At 38.2% G+C, this 14,840-nt stretch overlaps 2 pseudogenes; one reads left to right on the forward strand and one right to left on the reverse strand.

Annotated features, from left to right (window-relative positions):
- The first annotated feature begins 447 nt into the window (after positions 1 to 447).
- Positions 448 to 905, forward strand: LOC102822757 (annotated as a pseudogene).
- A 7,401-nt stretch (positions 906 to 8,306) lies between these two features.
- LOC102823131 lies at positions 8,307 to 10,910 on the reverse strand (annotated as a pseudogene).
- Positions 10,911 to 14,840: the final 3,930 nt, after the last annotated feature.

Genomic DNA, 14,840 nt, shown 5'->3' on the forward strand with positions numbered 1-14,840 from the left:
GCTTCAACTGATTTAAGCTGTTCTTTCTTAACTGTTCTCTCCCCTTAACCCAGAAGGTTACATATTCTTTCCTCAGAAAGGTATCTGAGGCCTTCTCAGCCAATGCAGATTGAGAAAAATAGCCCAAAGTTAAGCACAGTTTTACACTTTTCATTAATATCTTCTATTCTCTAAGCTTTTAAGGTGAGAAATAGACAAGGTCAAGTTTTATAGTGTCTTGTCTCTTAAACATACAATAATAGAAGTCATATTTTCCCCACTTCCTCCAACATATTTCTCTGCTCTCATTTATATTTGGAGGTATGAAGTTCAGTGTTGTTTTTGTTAGGTGCCATCTGTTCCAACTCATAGGTGTGACACTGTAGGATAAGCATTGGTCTGCTAACTGCAAGACCATAGGTTCAAACCCACTAGCCGCTCCTTCAAGTCCATATACAGGGGTTGGTGATGCAGGACCCACCTCCAAAAGAATATGAAAGTGATGATGAGTCATATGAAGTGTTGGATTTAACTGAGTATGCAAGAAGACACCACTGATGGAATCGAGTGTTTAGCCACAGTTCAGTACCTATGGTAGAAAAATACTCAGTAGCTGCTCAGATTATAATACGTGGAGTGACTGGCTGGTGTGCTGGATTTTTGTTCCAGAAAGTTGGAAAACTTGCAGCAACTGCTGTAGGTGGTGGCTTTCTTCTCCTTCAGATTGCCAGTCACAGTGGCCATGTACAGATCGACTGGAAGAGAGTTGAAAAAGATGTGAACAAAGCAAAAAGATTAAGAAACGAGAAAATAAAGCAGCACCTGAAATCAACAACATAATTGAAGAAGCAACAGAATTTGTCAAACAGAACATCATGATATCCAGTGGATTTGTGGGACACTTTTTTCTAGACCTTGCATCTTAAGGACATGAATGTTCTATCATAGCAGATTCAACTGTGACAAGAGCAGCAGTAGTGACAGGGTTGTCTCTTAACAACACATGCACCAGATTCTCCAGGACAAGGAGACATAAATAGCTGGACAATATTCAACTCACAACTTTAGTGTTTTGCCTTCTGAAGCTTGGTAAACTATTATCTGCTATAAAATCCCTGCATTGTATGTGTATAATAGCATTCCTGAGCAAAAATATGGCTAACTTACATTGCTTTAAAAAAAGTTTCATGTTTCAAATTTGCCCATAAAGTATCATCAATGGAAGGAAATACAAAGATAAATATTCTGTTTGTTGGACTTACTCTCCAGTGGAATATTATCCTCATTTAAATAAGATATTCTTCATTATACTTTACAGTATGGCACCAGTAATTAATAATTTGTATTATCACTTCAACATTAGTGCTGAGTTTTATTTTAAAAACTGTTTGCAATGAATTGAAGAATTGTAATGGCCTTTTGTGGAGGGCTTTAGAAATTATAGAATCATTAGCTATATTAGACTATGGTATAATTTAATATCAATTTTTAGGTTGCTTTTTTTTTTTATTTGGGCTTTAATATACTTAATTTTATCCCCAATTCTTACTTTGTGTAAATAATAACTGTAGTAAACAGTATCAAAGAAAGTCCTAAGAAAATACTAGATGTCCAAAGTTCTTGTTTCTTTCTTTTTTACTTTGATATTTATAGTTTAAAAATATTTCCTTGTATAATAGCTTTTAATTTTTAAAATGTGTTTGTTTATCTTGGCAGTATGGGTAGAAGTAAACTTCTGGCAGGTATATTTTGTTGGACAACATAATTATTTTATTAACCTTGAATGAACTTTCATTCTCATTTCTAAAATTACTAATTTTCATTCTGGTCCCTTTTTCACAAAGAGGTAAAAGTCACTTAAAAATATTTAGTAGTATAGTATGAATTTTCTGTTTGAAGAGCAGTGGTTTTTCTATGTAACTGAAATTATTACTTAAAGAAAATTGTTCCCTTGATCTGAGCTGTAAGTACTAAGGCTTTCAGGCCTTTGCTGTCATTATGTTGGTTGAACCTTAAGCTAGTGAACTTGTTTCTCAGGGCTAACATCACACACCCTCAGAGGCTTCTTTGCCTCCTTACATTTTCATAATTATTGTTAGTTTGGTCTGTAGAGTTATAGGTTGTAATTGAGAAAAACAGCAGAACAATGTGTGTTGGGTCTTCAGATTAAAAGACTTTGTAGATATTCAAAATGCCTTCTTTCCGTAGGAAGTTTCCCATAGCAAGCTGTGTATATTGTAAACATAGCATTTCATACATTCAATACTGGGTACAGTCTAAGTGTTTATGTTATTGTTTAAACTCCTTAAACTCCTTAAATGTGGTATTGATGTTAAAAACAACAACAATGACACTATACAGGATCTCCATGAGTTGGAACTGACTAGATGTCACAAACAACAATAACAAGGTTCAGTGGTGTTGTCACTGTTAGGTGCCATCAGTTCCAACTTATAGTGACCCTGTATGGGGTTTCCAAGGCTGTTAAGTCTTTTTGGAAACAGATAGCTTCATTTTTCTCCAATAAAATTTACTGTTAGGATTTCAATTATTTTCAATAAACATTTATTGAGTGCTTATTACATATCAGCCTGTGTTCTTTTAATGCTTAGATTTTTATTATTATAACAATAACAAGAAGCTACAATGAGAGAGTAAGGTTATTGCCGTAACTTTTCCCTAGTTAAAGGAATACTGTTGGCATCCATTTATATTCTGCCAATTTGTTGCTATTCTACTATAGTATATTGCAAGGTTTATTCTTAGTTTATTCTTAGCTATTGCTTAAAAGTAGGACTGGTTCTTTTCTGCATTGAACTGTCAGTTTAGCTGAAGAAACAGATGCAAAAATTAATAATAGTGGTAATAATGTTGTTGTTAAGTGCTGTCGACTCAGTTCCAACCCACAGCAACCCTGTATAGGGTTTCTAAGAAGCAGTTGGTGAGTTTGAACAACGAACCTTGTGATTCAAACTGACTTTGCAGTCACAACACCACAACAATTGTTAAAATTACTAGTCAAATAAGTGACAATAATTATAACATCCATGGCCATTGAATGGATTCCAACACCTAGTGACCCTTAATCTTTACAGGGTTTCTAAGACTATAAATCTTTATAAGAGCAGGTAGCCTCATTTTTCCTCCAAGGAGTAACTGTTGAGTTTGAACCACTGACCTGTGGTTAGCATGGCAAATCCTAACCCACAAGGCTATGAGATCTCCTTGTTAAATGCCATTGAGTCGATTCTGACCCATAGTGAAACCTGTATAGGGTTTCCAAGGAGTAGCTGGTGAGCTTGAAACACCAACATGGTAGTTCAAATGACTTTGCAGTCTGACACATTAGCCCACAGAGCCATATCAGGATTCCAGAGGGCTCCTTAACAACTATAATAGTGTCTAGAAAGTGCTATGGAACTGGAGCCAGGGAGCAGTTTTGTTTGCATGCGTGCAAGTTGGGGAGGACTGGAGAAAGCTACTGTAAGGAGCCGATGCTTCTCCTGGGTTCTGGAATGAATAAGATTTGACCAGGGAGATGGCTGCAGAAGGAAAGGAGGGAGAAAAGATAACATAAAATACTCAAGATCCCTCCTCCCCCCCCCCCAAAAAAAAAGAAAAAACAAAACAAAAACAGAAAGAGACATTCTTTCTTAAACTAATGTTTGGAAAATAATTGCTGCTTGAAGAAGAGTGTTTAAGTTTTCCTATTAAGCAATGTCTTTATTTATTTTTTAAAGCAATGTCTTTAAAAAGCTTATTTAAGACTGAAAAACTCTTTTCTAGCTTTTGCTATATATATAAAAAAAGAAAAGCAGCTATATGTTTCAATTCCTTGTTTTAATTTTAAACAGCAATTTAAAAACCTTTTGAGGAATGTATTTTTTGTTTTCTTTTAAACTAAATCCGTTTTTTTATTTAGAGTTGTTCTAGTTACCTATTTGTCTAATATTTATGGAATGATTTATATATTATATCTAATACATAATTACTCTGTTTGGAAAGGATATATTCAATGCCTTCTACAAAATAGAATTGCTACTATAATATTTGATTTCTTATAAGAGTTTATAAGTTACATTCATTAATACACTATATACAAAGGGTCATTCTGGGAGAAAGTTGTTTTAAGTTTTAAAATGGTTATAATTGCTAGTCAAATTATCCTGAAACATCTAGTATTCTGTTTCAGTAAAGTAACAGAACTTCTTATTTTTTGTGTCTTAATAGACCTAGTTATTTTTAATTAACTACTTGAGGGAATATACATTAAAAACATTTATGCACAATTATTTAGTTTCTCATTCCCTTCTAAAAGAATGCTTCAATGATTATAAATATTTGTTGTTTCAAGAACACTTCCCAGTTTTAATTGTTCTTTTTAATAGATTATGTCTTAATTTGTTAGGTATATTTGCTATTTTAATGGCAAATGAAACTTCTTTCCAAAAATGCAAAAATTTTGAGTACCCTCATAACCTTGAATTCTGTTCAGGAAGATATGAGATGCTGAAAAATGTTACAGAGAGAAAAGGGGGCCTTGAAATGTTCTATGAGAATCAAGGGAAAATTCTTGGTCTGGGGACAAATTCATTTTAGGGTAATGTGGACACAGGTGTCAACCTGTGTGAAACTTGGGCAGTCTCCTTTTCTTCTTTTCAAATAGAGGAAATTATGCTTCATAGTGTTATACAATAGACTCATATGCATGTGAAAGTTAGACAGTGAATAAAGAAAACCATAGAAAAATTGATGCATTTGAATTATGGTGTTGGAGGAGAATATTGAAAGTACCATGGACCACCAAAAGAACAAACAAATTTGTGTTGGAAGAAGTACAACCAGAATACTCTTTAGAAGCCAGGATGGTGAAACTTCATCTCTTATACTTCAGGCATATTATCAGGAGGGACTAGTGCCTGGAAAAGGACATTGTGCTTGGCAAAGTGGAGGGTTAGGGGAAAAAAAGGAACATCCCCAATGAGATGGATTGGCACAGTGAGTAAAAATCAAAACAAAACAAAAAAACACTTTAAAACCCACTTCCTAGTTACCATCCAAGTCATGCAGGTTAAAATTAACTTATGTGGGTAGAGCTTTCATGTTCACTGGGAAATTATTTATTATGCTCACTGCTGCAGCTAAAAAACCAACATCTCTGATTCACCAGACAGGCCTAGCCTAGGATTGATGGGGGAAGGGCTTACAAACAAGAAACCAAGAATGTCAATTCACTCACGTACCAGTGAGAGGTACTCTTAAGTACCAGCTAGAGGGTACCATCTAGCAAGCTGACCAGTACAAAGATGCAGCATATAGAAAAGCAGGTAAGCAAGGCAAATCAGGACTTTGTTAAACAGTTCTATCATTTATTCTCTCAAGTAAAGTTAAAGAAAGCAAAACCCAAACATAAAACAAAACTACAATGCACACCCACAAACACACACATATTTGTTTAAGCCACATTATAAATCAAAACATTGGTGTGGGATATCAGTGGAAAGAAGGAAATATGCCGTGTTTTTTTTTTTTTTTTTTTTTTCTTTTTCTTTTTAAAGTCAAGATTATTAAAGAAGACTCCCAATTTAAGTGTCCTAATTTATGGACCTTCACTTGCTATCCAAGACCATTAATTCTATTGTTTTCTGATTATAAAAGGGATCAAAGAAACAGAAGCATGCTGGCAATTAAAGACACAGTCAAGACATCAAGGAGCCAATTTGTTTGAGAAAAACAGTGATTCCTCATTTGACAGCTCCCTGTGGCTGAGAGTTAAAAGCCTAAGATCAGGCTTAAATAGAAGCAGCCAGAGTGCTCCTTGGAGGCCAGGATGGCCAGGCTCATCTTTCATACTTCGGACATATTATCAGGAGGGACCAGTCACTGGAGAAGGATATCATGTTTGGTAAGGTGTAGGGTCAGAGAAAAAGAGGAAGACCCCCAATGAGATGGATTGGCCAAGTGGCAGCATTGATGGATACAAATGTAACAACAGTAATGAGGTTGGCCCAGGATCCCGCAGTGTTTTCTTCTGCTGTGCAAAGGGTCTCTATGTACTCCATGGCACCTAACAACAAGAGGTAACAAAAAGGAAAAGTGTGAAGAACATTAAGATGGTGACACGTTTGAGATTTTAAAGCTTCAAGGTTTCCATAGATACATTTGAAATGGTTAATGTTCCCCCATTTCAAGAGGTAGCATATGATCAAGAGCCAATGATACTGAAGGAGGAAGTCCAAGGTGCATTGAAGGAATTGGCAAAGAACAAGGCACCAGGAATTGATGGAATAAAAATTGAAGTCTTTCAAGAAAGTGAGACAGCACAGGAGGCACTCACTCATCTATGCCAAGAAATTTGGAAGACAACTATCTGGCTGACCATTCCAAAGAGAGGTGACCCAATAGAATGCAGAAATCATCAGACAATTGTTTTGATATCCCATGCAAGTAAAGTTTTATAAAAGGTATTACAGAAACGGCTGCAAGCATACATTGACAGAGGTTCAAGCCAGATTCAGAAGAGGAAGTGGAATGAGGGATATCATTGCTGAAATCCAATGGCTCTTGACTGAAAGTGGAGAATATCAGAAAGATGTTTACCTGTTTTTTACTGACTACGCAAAGGCTTTTGATTGTATGGATCATGAAAAGCTATGGACAACATTGCAAAGTATGAGTATTGTTGTTGTTGTCATGTGCCATCGAGTCGGAACTGACTCATAGCGACCCCATGCACAGTAGAACAAAACAATGTCCAATCCTGGGCCAACCTCACTATCGCTGCCACACTTGACGCCATCAATGATGCCATCTGGCCAATCCATCTCTTTAGGGGTCTTCCTCTTTTTCTTTGACCCTCCACCTTACCCAGCATGACATCCTTCTCCAGAGACTGTTTCCTCCAGACAATATGTCCAAAGTATGAGAGACGAAGCTTAGCCATCTTGGCCTCCAAGGAGCACTCTGGCTGTACTTCTTCCAAAACAGATGGATGAATATTCTAGAACACTTAAATTGTGCTCATGAGGAATCTGTACCTGGACCAAGAAGCAGTTGTTTGGAGAGAACATGGGAACACTGAATAGCTTAAAATTAAGAAAGGTGTGTGACAAGGTTGTATTCTTTCACCATACTTATTCAACCTGTATGCTGTGCATATAATCCGAGAAGCTGGGTTATATGAAGAAAAACGTGGCATCAGGATTGGAGGATGACTCATTTCCTTACTACCTGGTACAAAAGAAACACCTCCCAAAGCTTCTTGATTTCCCCATTTATTTTGGTTACCCAGTAGTCCTAGTCTTTCACAAAGGCCTGTAGACTTACTCCCTACTATGAGTCCTGGTGTGGCACTCTGGGCTAATGTGTCAGACTGCAAAGATATGTGAGCTGCTAGGTTGGTGGTTCAAGCTCACCAGCTGCTCCTTGGAAACACTATACAGGATCGCTATGAGTCTAATCAACTGGACAGCACTTAACACAAACAACAATCCCCTTACGGGGTAAAAACGAAAGAATTCCAACAGTCTGCTCCCTGGGACTTCCAGCCTCCTGGAAACTAAAACCACCTCAGAGATTATTTAACCTACTTTTCAAGGATGGAAAATTTATCCAGATGTTTCAGAGTTCATATATGCCATGCTGTGGGCGAATTTGCTGGACTGCAAAGTCTGTTTGAACCACAAGGTCAGTGGTTTAAGCTCACCATTCACTCCTTGGAAATCCTATATGGGGTTGCTTGAATTGGAACCAACCCGATGGCACTTAATAACAACAATAATAATTAAGAATTAAAAGATAGAACTCTCATACTCTTCCTGGCCAAGCAGATTCCAGACATTAAATTCACTGTCTGCTAAACAAACACTTCTAGGTACTAATCATACAAGTATCGTAAAATGCAGTTTCCTTTAAAAGCTGAGTTTTTCCTCCCTGGCTACATAGGTGATTCTCTAGTTCGTTCAATGTTTTAAAAACTACAGCACCATGCAAAAGAATTTCATTTCATTAAGTAAAAAAAACAGAAAAAAAAAAATCAGAAAGGTCTTCAGGAGATGATGAATTTTCTTCTGTCATGTCTGTCTGAATAGATGTTTAATTTGCTCTTAAATGTTCCAGGGTGGAGAGAGACTTGGAGAAAGCATAGCACGTAGAGGTCTACTCAGTGTGTTTGTTGTTATTGTTAAGTGCCATCAAGCCAATTCCCACCCATAGCAACTCTGTATAGGGTTTCCAAGGAACAGCTGATGAGCTTGAACCACTGATCTTGCAGTTCAAACGACTTTGCCATCTGTTGCATTAGCCCACAGTGCCACACCAGGACACCTCTATTCAGGGTAATCTCCCTCATTTTCATCCTCACCATCTACTGAGAGAGCCACATACTTGCTTGCAGAACTGAACATGGAGGCTGAATTTTCTTCAGGTTTGTTTGGCTCAGGTGCATCTCTGGAATCTTGATCCTATTTACCATCTTTCTTGTCAGACTCCTTCCAGTGGTCTTTATTTATTCCCACCATTTCCTGGACCACAGCTGCAGTTCCCATTTAAGCCTTTTGGGATACTCACCCTATCAACTTCATTTTCATCTTTCGTTTCTCGTCCCTTTTCAATGCTTGAGTTGGAGTTACATTACCCCCAACACCTGTGGAAGATTGCTGCTCTGTATCTGAATTGTGAAATGGGGCAGGAGACCAAGAACTTCCTTCACCCAAGCACTCTCCTTTGGTGGAGGGGCTGTCATTACCTTTAGAGGCTGGTCAGGTTTGGGAGGCTTAGAGTAACAAACTTCCTCCTTACAAAAGGTTTCATTTTCCAGAGATTTTCACTCTCTCTCCTTCGTGTTATCTTAATCTCATTTATTCTGCCAGATGTGGCTGAGGCCCTAGTATGTGACGACTCCCTCTCTGCCCTCCTTCTGTCCTGTTTCTGAGTTTCTTCACTTGACCAGCTTGGGTGTCTTCCCCGAGGCCATCGTTCTACTTTTGGCTCATCCAGCTGACATTGTCATTTCTCCTGTACCTTCTGTCTGTACTCGCTCTTGTACGTCTCATTCTCTAGCAGTTGTATCAACAGGCTTTGCCCCTGCAAAGACAGAAGCCACGCGACTGGATTGGGAAGTTCTAGCAGAGCAATCAACTTTCTTAGGAGCACTCTGAGGCTTTAGATTTAGTTTGGGTCTTTGGGGGAGGGAGACCTCTATCATCTCACCTATAATCATCCCAAGAATAATTATCTCTGGAGCCCCATGATTGATCATCCTGTCTGTTGTATCAGTCTTCACAGTGTCCCCACCTCCTCTGTAGTCATTAGTCCTTCAGTTGTTGTTGTGATGTGCCGTGGAGTCGGTTCTGACTCATAGTGACCCCGTACAGGGTTTCTGAGACTGTAAATCTTTACGGGAGCAGAAAGCCTCATCTTTCTCCCGCGGAACTGTTGGTAGTTTCGAACTGCTGACCGTGAGGTTCACAGCCCGATTCGTAATCACTACACTAGCAAATGCTCTTCTGCCACTACCTACTCTGGAGTCATAGCCTTTATCATAGTATCTGTTGCCTTGGTTGTTGTATTGATTCTGGCCCCCATATGGATCCATATCCAGGCGTGGGCCATCAGGGTACCATCACAAAACCTGTGAATCGTAACGATCATAAAACCTGTCTCCAAAGCATCACCTTGTCTAGGTGGGTAGTCATCAATGCTGTCTGTGTAGGTCGGACCCTCCAGTCTATATTGGTTTTGTCAGAATCCTGATTTCTATCTCGGCTAGAGGAATGATCATCCCTGCCTTTATCCTGTGCTCAAACTCTCCTGTTACTTAGAGAATCTTCATTGAGGCTCGGGGCGCTGAGCAGAGAACACAGATCCTCAAAGTCGGTATAACCAAAACCCTTTAATCTCTCTGGATTGTTGAGTTCACATAGTATACGCATGGCACTAATATTTAATCCTCTAAAGAAATTGTCAATGACTTCATTCTTCTTGAATCAACTATCAACACTCATGGAAGCAGCAGTCAAGAAATCAAAGGACGTATTGCATTGTGCAAATCTGCTGCACAAGACCTTTTTAAAGCATTGAAAAGGAAAGATGTCAGATTGAAGACTAAGGTGTGCCTGACCCAAGCCATGGTATTTTCAATCATCTCATATGCATGCGAAAGCTGGACAGTCAATTAGGAAGACCGTAGAAGAATTGATGCTTTTGGGTTATGTTGTTGGAGGAGAATATTGAAAATGCCACGGGCTGCCAAAAGAACCAATAGATCCATTTTGGAAGAAGTGCAGCCAGAGTGCTCCTTGAAGGCCAAGATGGCCAAACTTCGTCTCTCATATTTCATACATATTGTGAGGAGGAAGCAGTTGCTGGAGAAGGATATCATGTTTGGTAAGATGGAGGGTCAGAGAAAAAGAGGAAGACCCCCAGCGAGATGGATTGGGTACGTGGCAGCATCAATGGGCTCAAGCGTGGCAACAGTAGTGAGGTTGGCCCAGAATTGGGCAGTATTTCGTTCTGTTGTGAGTAAGGTCTCTATGAGTTGGTACCGATTTGATGGCACCTAACAACAACAACAAAGAATTCCTTAATGGAGTCTTCTGTCACATCATAAAGCAGGTTCCCTAGAAAAGCAGTGTAGGGAGCTGATTTGGGAAGATGACTCTGGTCATCCCAAGCAGCCCATGGAGCAGTGGCCATATAGAACGGTCAGTTGGAGGTGCCCTAAATACGTCATCATCATCATTACTGTGTCAAGTGGTTGAAACATCTCCTTTCAGGTCATTTAGTTCATCAGCTCAGCTGACTGGTCTGGGGACATAGGTGCTTCCCAAGAATAATTATCTCTGGATGTGGTACCCCACATCCTCAGCCAGGAAGTCTGTTAGGGAGATAGTCTTTCCCTTCTTATTCCTCATTTTTGCTGAAGATGCCATGTTGGGAGAGGAATAGAGAACACAAAGGCACTACATTTATTATTATATTTTCTGTAGTTACTAGTTGTGTCATAGTGTAGTCAAGGGCTGATTTTTCAGAAATAGATAGCCATGTTTTTCTTTGAGGCACAACTGGGTATACCCTAACCTCTAATCTTTTGGTTAATAGCTGAGTGTGTTAACTGTTTGCACCACCCAGGGTAGTTTGTATTATTGAGTCTTAATCTATGGAGTCCTGGTGTGGTGCTGTGGGTTAATGTGCCAGACTGCAAATCCATTAGATCTGCAAGGTTGTCAATTCAATATCACCAGCTGCTCCTTGGAAACCCTATACAGGGTCACTATGGGTCGGAATTGACTCGGCGGCCCTCAACAACAACAACAATCTGTAGAGCTTCTATAGCAATGTGTTATATTCCAGACAACTTATTTCTATTGGTTTAACTTCCCAGTTAAGATAAAAGGCTAAATTTATTTCATTTGGTTTAAGAGAATAAAGGAAAGGAGAGCTATTAACATTAGCCAGAGTAGGGAATGAATTCTAGAAATCAAATGTTTTCTAAGTGCAAATCATCTGTAATGAGAAATAGTTAAATTTTTAAAAATCAGGATCCGAGATAAGAAGGGGAGGGAGAAGTAACCATTGACAGTGGGTAACAATTTGCTGGGAGAATAAATAGATTCATGCTTCATTGAACATTTGAAATAGGTATATTTTAGGCTACTCTCTTCCTCTAAACCATTCACTTAACATTTTTCTATTATAAGTTTAAAACATAATGTTTTTGTTTCTAGAATTCCGGAACACTCTACAAATGTCTCATTGCCAAATTCATTCATCTGAACAGATAAAATTTCAGAAAACTTTTACTTTTTCTATCCTTTTTCTCCTAACCACAAGAGGGCATATACTCCATCATCCCTTAGAAGTTGATAGAAAAATAAGGGGAAGATTGGCCATTTCCAGTCTGTTCAGTTGTCTGACCTGCTCTGATATTTAAGACTGGCAGGGAGGGAGGGAGGCCCTATCACTTTACGGTTGCTTTTGATGTGGAAAATTGTCCATTTACCTTTTTCCATTCATTCACATTTTTTATCCATGAATGTATCCAGAACTATATAAACTCTCTACTGCTAACCACAAGGTCAGCAGTTCTAATTCATCAGGCGCTCCATCATGGAAAGATGAGCCTTTTTGCTCCCATAAAGATTTATCGATTCAGAAATCCTATATAAGGCTGACATGATCAAGATGGTAAAGTAGAACAGGTTTGGGTTTTTGTTATGTTGTTGCCCTATGTATAAATTTATTTCAATTTCAAAACAAACTAATTTTATTTTTTTGTTTTCTAAATTAAGATAAACATTATCCTTTAAGTACAAATCAAGAGGGGTGGCACTACCTCAAGTGTAAGACGCTAATTATCTAGGTTGGTGTGGTAGTTCTATAGCTCTGTAACTGACAGCGTGTGCTTCCCCATATGTTCTTGAAAGGGTCTCTGGAAACTTCCAAGGCTTTGGTTCTTAGGGTTTGTTGTTGTGAAGTGCTGTTGAGTTGGTTCTGACTCACAGTGACCTAGTTTATAGGGTTTCCGAAGCACTGGTGGGTTTGAACGCTTACTTTGAGATTCAAACTGACCTTGTGATCTAGTGCATTATCCTGAAGCACCATACCAAGACATATTCCAGATCTACCCATATTAGAACATAATTCCTACAAATAACAAAAATGAGCTCTATCTAGTATTTGGATCTTATTAAATATCAAATTGGGTATTTGTTAAATATTGTTGTTGTTGTTGTTATGTACTGTGGAGTCGGTTCCAACTCATAGCAACCCTGTATAGGGTTTCTGAAGCCGTAAATTTTTACGGGAGCAGAAAGCCTCATCTTTCTCCCGTGGAACTGCTGGTAGTTTCAAACTGCTGACATTGTGGTTTGCAGCCCGATTAGTAACCATTAGCTAAAAATAGTTCCTTTTATTAAATATTAGCCACCATAAAACAAGCAAATAAATAAATAAACTAAAAACTCCCATTTTTATATTTTTGCTTATAGTATATAAGATAGTCACTTGTCTATTCATGCTGACATACAGAAAAATACATTCTGTGACTTTTGATATAGATAATTCTTTTGCTAAGGATCTAAGTCCTTAAAATAATTTGAGTTTTGTTTTTAAGTAGGATTTTTATAAGCTGCTATATTGCTATTAAAAGTTTTCTTGTGAATTAACCATGTTAATTTCTATTCATTGCAATGTTAGGGTTTGTCTCCTCTCCTATATAATACCTATATGTTGTTGTTAAGTGCCTTTAAGTTGGTTCTGACTCATAGAGACCCTGTATAAGGTTTTCAAGGAATGGCTGGTAAGCTTGAACCACTGACCTTGTTGTTCAAACCAACCTTGCAGTCCAGTGCATTAACCCACAGTGCCATACCAGGACTCGAATACCTAAATATCTATAGCTATTCAACATCCATGTGCATGCATGAAAAAGTGATCAGAATTAACCAGATGCACCATTTGACTGCTTCATTCAAATTAGTTATGCATGCATGCTGACTTTTTCTAGTATTAGCTCAGTGAATTCATGGTTAAAATGAATTCTCACTAACCTTGTGCTAACACAAGAGTGAGTCTCAGGTTTCTTCAACTCACTCTCCAGGTCAGCAAAGTGCTTGCATGCCTAAATCCTGAGACCAAGGGAGCTCCCTGCTGTTTCTGATCTCTGGAGCCTTGTACTTCCTCCCTTCTGATCTCTTCCTTCTTCTCTTACTGCACTTCAAATGACCTGGATTTATCCTACCTTATCCTACTTTCAAGATTTACTTCCTTGTATTGCTGTTTATACGACATTTGATCTTTTACTTTTATTGACCTCAGTTATTTGGGTGAGGAAAAAGCTCCTTTTAAAGAAACTATGGAAAAAAGAGGGGTTGTGCCCCTCTTGGCTTTTCCTCAGTTCCATCTTAAGTTTACAGGAGAAAGAAAAACACTCACTCTTTATGAAAGGCTAAGGCATCCTTTAAAGAAATGAACCTCATGGGAGAAAAGATAGCTTCCCAGTTATTATGAAATTCTAACTCATAAGCATGTTCCATTATAATAAATTATTGTAGCCTTTAAAGGGCTTTTAGAATTTCAACAATGATAATTATTTCTTGAGTGAGGAGAAGAAAAAAAAATTGTTCCACAGCATGATTACAAATCATTTATCCTGCTTCCATTTTTTTTCAGCATCATAGTGCAATGAAGAATCCCTCTACTTCCTCTGTTGAAGAAGGAAGGAACTGAAGTCATTAATGGTTCTGATGAAATTAGGAAATTCACATCCCCCCCCTTCCAGCCCCAAAGAGACTATGTTAGTACTTCTAACAGCTTAAAAGTCTTTCTCAGCTTCTCTCAGTGTTCATTAAAAAAACACAGGAGAAATTCCCATATGGAAATTATGGATTTTTCTTTTCCCCTAATCATATAAAGTAGCTTCTTGTCTCACCTTTCCTTTCTGATGGAGGGAAGTGGACTAAGCCACAGGCTACAGTCTATGTTAGTGTGTTCAGGTCTGTCTCTACCACTAATTCATTGTCTTGTACCCTAATACAAAGTTGTTAGCATTTAGGCTATAAGAAATGTGTTGGCTCCCTCTCGATGGATTATGTACCTGACCTTTTGCCAAAGTTTTTGGGCATTTTGTCAAAGATTCTTGTCTACAGTGAAGATGAGAGATGCCAGGACAAGTAAGAGAAAAGCCCTCTGCTGCTTGGCGAGACATTGGCAAGATAAGAGCAGCTTTGTAGGATAAATTGGGAAATTAAATTAGCAAGCATGGGTAAGGCCTTCTGGAGGGATGGCAGAGGATATACTTCTATGTAACACTGAATTGAAGAACTAAAGGTTTATTATTTCTACTGAATTGCTAGTGGATC

The sequence above is a fragment of the Chrysochloris asiatica genome, unplaced genomic scaffold, assembly GCF_000296735.1.
Source record: "Chrysochloris asiatica unplaced genomic scaffold, ChrAsi1.0 scaffold00149, whole genome shotgun sequence".
NCBI classification, from domain to species: domain Eukaryota; kingdom Metazoa; phylum Chordata; class Mammalia; order Afrosoricida; family Chrysochloridae; genus Chrysochloris; species Chrysochloris asiatica.